We start from the raw sequence: 5,805 nt of genomic DNA, 5'->3' as shown, positions 1-5,805 counted from the left end.
GCATTTCCCTGATGGTGAGTGATGTTGGGCACCTGTTGGCCATGTGCTTGTCTTCTTCAGGTACTTTGCTCACATTTTAACCAGGTTTTCAGATTTTTTTTTTTTGGTAGAAATTCCTTTTATGTTTTGGATATTAACCCCTATCAGATCTATGGTTTGAAAATATTTTCTCCCATTCTGTAGGTTACTTTTCTGTGTTGTTGATTGTTTACTTTGCTGTGCAGAAGCTTTTTAATTTGGTATAATCCCACTTAATTATTTTGCTTTTGTTGCCTGTGCTTTTGGTGTCTTAACCAAGAAATCATTGCCAAGACAAAGAGCTTTTACTCTATATTTTCTTCTAGGAAAATGTTTAAGTGAATGAATGAATACGTTTAAGTGAAACAAAACATAAAAATTTGACTCCCCCCCAAATGGGAAGATGAAGATATGTTCCTAATAAGGAATATGTGTAACCTCTAGGAAAAAAACCAAAAAGCAAAAAAACAACACCCGCTCAGATGAAGCACCTAAGAGGTAATGAGAGCCAGAAGTGACGTGATTAAATATGTTCCCAGCTTGATGCGTTAAGCCTATTCATATATTTACCAAGAATTTTTAAAATGCCTGTATCTGTATAAGACTTTTATCTCCTTGACATTCTGAACTTTTACTGTGTCTAAGCTCCAAAACTCTGACCTGGTGAAGTTGCTAATAATATTTCAAGCACTGAGGTATTAAAGCATAAAAATATATTTTATGACATCATCATGTTCTTGTGGAGATTGTCTATTCTTTTTCATTCATTTGAAGAGAATTTTAAATGTCCATGTCAGGGAAGAAAGCTACCTTAAAAATACACTAATGGGGGCGCCTGGGTGGCTCAGTTGTTAAGCGTCTGCCTTCGGCTCAGGTCATGGTCCCAGGGTCCTGGGATCGAGCCCCGCATCGGGCTCCCTGCTTCGCAGGAAGCCTGCTTCTCCCTCTCCCACCCACCCTGCTTGGGTTCCCTCTCTCGCTGTGTCTCTCTCTGTCAAATAAATAAATAAAATCTTTAAAAAAAAGTTAATAAAAAATACACTGATGTAGTAATGAGACTTTAATACCTGAAATGTTTAGAAAATGAAGACGACATACTGATGAGAAAAAGATGTCACAGGAAAGTAATTTTAATGAAAAGGTCTTAAAATGCCCATTGTCTAATAAGCCATGCAGTGGTAAACATCAGACTTGACAGAATCTGATTTTTTTTTAAGATTTTATTTATTTTTTTAAGAGAGAGAGAGAGCATGAGCAGGGGGAGGGGCAAAAGGAGAAGCAGACTCCCCGCTAAGCAGGGAGCCTGATGTAGGGCTTGATCCCAGGACTCTGGGATCATGACCAGAGCTAAAGGCAGATGTTTAACTGACTGAGCCACCCAGGCGCCCTCAGAACCTGATTGTTTTTGGAGATAGGGAAAGAGGCAGAGGAGGCAGTTGCCCGATCATATAGGAGATTTTAGAAATAAATCCTTTGACAGTCATTTTTAAAAATCTTCATTGATTTGTCTATGATTTATTATGGACATTTTTCTTTACTTGGTTGTGCAATTTGTTCTGAACTAGACTACAGTTAATTTGATGTACTGTATATCTGCACAGAATCATCAAATGTAGATATGTATGTTGTTTTTGTACTTGAATTCACAGCTTTTATATAGTTTTGTATTTTACTTTGACAACATTTTTGGAATTACACCAGAGTTAATGTATATAATTTAAACTGTTTTAAAACAAAAAAATTTTTAAGTTGGGCTTTATTAATGAAGACTTCTTTAAACGACTAAAATTACATTTTTTATGTTTAACCATTCTCTATACATATACATTTACCTGTTTCAGTGATACTTTTGTCTGCAATTTTGGATATGTTTTAGAATAAAGTTTCACTTTACAAAAAAAATTTTGATAAAATATGCTGAATTTCTGGAGTTATAATTATTTTTAAAAAAACAAACTCTTAAGGATAAAATAAGTTTCAAGTTAATTATGAAATTAAGAATATAATCATGGCAATATTGTAAAGAATAATAAAATAGTACAAAATATCTGGAAAATTATTGTCATAATCTCAAGCATTAAATTGACTCTGAAGTCAGGTTCAGTTCCTGGCTTCACCATCTCCCAGCATGTAGCAAGATGTTTATTTTCTCAAATATAAAATAGGAATTATTAATAGTACCTACAACAATCCATGCAGGGTCTCATGACAATTATATGAAATCATGCATATAAATCACCTTGTATATTGTTTGGCACACACAACTATAAATATTACTAAGATTACTAATAATAAAGTGTAATTATTCTTTATAATTAAAAAATACTGAAAAAAAGATTCTTAGATTGATTCAATTATATGAATGAATATCTACCACTTGCCAAAAAAAAACCAAAATCTCAAATTATACATGCATATATTCTCTGAAAACCAACTGGTAAATTTCCTTTTTTTAATTTGAAAAAAAATTAATATTTTGCTCTATTTCAGCCTATGAAATACACTGGCTGACTAAGAATTTACAACTTCAAGTATCTTTAATTAAAAATCTCATGACACATATAGACCTAAAGAATCACATTCTAAGTAGATTTAGCTCTTTAAAAACTTACCTAGATAAATTGTCTTTCATATTAAAATCAGGTATAGACAATTAATCAGAAGTCTCAGAGACCTAATTTGCTATTACTTTGCTTTTTGAGAAAGAAGCGGAAAAGTAAGCTAATATAAAAAATCTAATAGAGCTATATATTTTGTAGGGTATGTTCTGGATTCCAGGTTAGATTTGGTCTAATCACAACATATTCTACATCTATATTCTGTGCATTAATCATCGAGGTGGCGAAAGTTCCATAAGTATGAAAGATTTTACATTTGTTATTCTACAGACTATACCAAGAAAGTGGGCCAAGAAAGTACTGAAGTTCAGCAGGTACTGAGGTTTAAAAAGGGGCCTTTCTTAGCCCTCTAATATCAAGAAATCCAGTTAGCTAATCTGCCCAATGTTTGCATTACTGCCTCCCACTCTTATTCTGGGTCTCAGCGCAATGGTCCCCTGCCCCAGAGCGCTCCTTCCTGACCCCACAGCCAGAGCTGCCTGCCCTCACCCCATTTTGTGTTTTATTTTCTTCATAGAATTTATTTTGATGTCAAATTATCTTACTTTTTAGTTCATCTGTGTGTTTATCCTTGGTCTTTTCTCACTGGAATGTGAGCTCTCTGACTGCCTTGCTCATTACTGTGCCTAGACTAAGAGCATCTGCCACGTAGTAGGGGCTGAATGAATGAAAGCAGTGGCTGAACATGAATCACTAAACAGTAGGTGTGCAGTCTCATCATTGTTCTCGATTGCTGGGGCTTGGGAGCCGGAGGTGGATAAAATCCCACATAATTAGATTACCACCGTTGTTTCCCAGACACCTGTCCCTATGTCATGGAACAATGAAGTAGCAATGCCCTTACAGAAAAAGGGGCCTCTGCCCTGATCCCACACTTTAAGGGCTCCATGTATCACTAGTGCACTCACCCAAATGTACATTAGGACATGTAAGAGATATTCTGCCTCTTTGGATCAGGCCCACAGCACTGATATGGCATGATCCTTAAGCCTAAATATCCATCTGATGGGTAATACTGTCCAGGCCCTAGGAAAATGCCTCTCCACCTTGCTTGCCTTACGTTCTCAATCAAAAGGGGGCTGTGTTTGAATTTAATAAAGGTTTCTTTGTTTTCAGTATCAGCGATAAACACTGCTTTAGAGAGTCTGAGATTCTGAGTGGGAGAATTTCTCAGGTAAGTGAAATGAGAAATTAACTCACTTGACCAAACTTTCCTGTGGGATGGTTATGTATGCTATAGATTCTATGGCATGCCAAGATACTTCCCAGGAATGCTCTTTTTTTCCCCCCCTCTTGTTCTAATGCCTGACTCTGGAGACCTTGCGAATTGAGGCAGTACTTACAACAGTGGTGCATAGTGGCCACGTAATATGGAACAGTTACTCACCCAAACATCACCAGCCCATCCACAGAACAGACATGTATGACAATAATTAAATTTGGTTATATTTTACATTTTGCCAACTCTCTATTTTGTCATCATGAATGTCTATTTTTAAGATGAGATGATAGCACATATTTTATTTAACGATTTGCTCACTTGATTTATAGCCTTAAATAGTTAGACATATGGTGTGTGGGCCTCCATTTGGACTCTTGCTCTAAGACCCACAACTTTTAGAGACAGGACTACAAATGAAGAGAATGTGTCCACTCTGGATCCCTGTTCTGGTTACTATTACTGCATAACAAATTACCCCCAAACTCAGCGGCTTACAACAACCATTTTATTATGAAAACAACTGTGTATCAGGAATATAAAAACTCTTTGGCTGGCCAGTTCTTGCTTGGGGTCCCTCATGCACTTGCAAGATGTCAACTGAGCTCTGTCTTTCTCAAGGCTTGATCAGATTGGTTATCCAAGAGGGCTCATGCAGATGATTGACAGGTAAAGCCATCAGCTGGGAGCTGAGCCAGGAATGTTGACCAGAGGCCTACCACATACCTCTTGGGCATGGCACTCTCAAGGCCCTTGGATTTTACAGGGCAGCTGGCTGCCCCGAGAAAGAGCCCCAAGAGAACCAGGCAGAAACTCATGGCATTTTATGACCAAGCCTTGGAAGTCACATAATATCACAGAGTCACAAAGTGTGTGCCTTATTGTATGAAGCTGTCACAAGCCTCCCCAGATTTAAGGGGAATGGACGCAGATCCATCATTCAATGGAGACGTTTCAAGTCCCCATTCTTCTTAGGTTATTATCTTAGTCTTTTATAGGGACAAGAACTGACCTCGATCTGTTTGACACTGCTTTGTGTATCCAATAGCACCTATGTAGGGCATGTGAGGTGAGGCCCAGTGCCTGATTTGAGAACACACTGATGACTGTACGTTTCTGTATCTCTAGCACAATCAGCTGCATGGCTGAAAAATTGATTTCAAAATTGCTGTAAGAAAAAACTATTTCCAATATAATGTTTCCTTTGTTTTATTAGGATGCTACAAAGGGTACAATCCAACATCATTATACAAGTATATCATCTATCTGAGAAGAATGACTTAAAGGAAAAGTATGATACTGTGAGCTGGATCACTCACCTGATATGAGCTAAAAATGAGCAGCTCTTATGTCACTCAAAGATTGAAAAAGTAAAGAAATGAATATTTTCATAGGAAATAAAAGAAAAAGAACTGCCAGCAATTGTGTAAGAGCATTGTGTAGTGTATCAGAAATCTTTTGGTTACACATGACAGATAACCGAACTCAAATGGTCTTAAAGCAAAAAGAGGGGGAGGGAGAATAGGAGGGGACATAGGAAAGACTTATTTGTTCATGTAACTGGAAATCTCCAAAGGGTTGCTTTCAGGTGAAGCTTGATCCAGCAGTTCAACAACATTACTGAGAACTTGCCTTTCCCCATAGTCTTCTACATGTCTGAATGCTCTTGTATGGCTCATTGGTAATTTTTAAAATTTCTCTAGCTTCCACTATCCATTCCTAATCAGAGCCTTTTGGAGAATAACTGTTAGTGGTGTTTTTTTTTTTTAAGATTTATTTATGAGAGAGAGAGAGAGAGTACATGTGCACATACACAAGTGGGAGAAAGGGGCAGAGAGAGAGAATCTCAAGTAGACTCCACACTGAGCACAGAGCCCAATGTGGGGCTCAATCTTACAGCCCCGAGTCAAAATCAAGAGCCGGACACTTAACTGACTGAGCCACCCAGGT

General features: G+C 37.4%; 1 long non-coding RNA gene across 1 annotated transcript; it reads left to right on the top strand.

The window, feature by feature from the left end:
- Positions 1–486: 486 nt before the first annotated feature.
- Positions 487–5,129, top strand: LOC110589196. Its single transcript, XR_002480873.1, has 3 exons — positions 487–516; positions 3,753–3,810; positions 5,072–5,129. It is a non-coding gene; the product is annotated as an uncharacterized LOC110589196 (long non-coding RNA).
- Positions 5,130–5,805: the final 676 nt, after the last annotated feature.

The sequence above is a fragment of the Neomonachus schauinslandi genome, chromosome 7 (assembly GCF_002201575.2).
Source record: "Neomonachus schauinslandi chromosome 7, ASM220157v2, whole genome shotgun sequence".
Taxonomy (NCBI): domain Eukaryota; kingdom Metazoa; phylum Chordata; class Mammalia; order Carnivora; family Phocidae; genus Neomonachus; species Neomonachus schauinslandi.
This window is presented reverse-complemented; position numbering and strand designations above follow the sequence as displayed.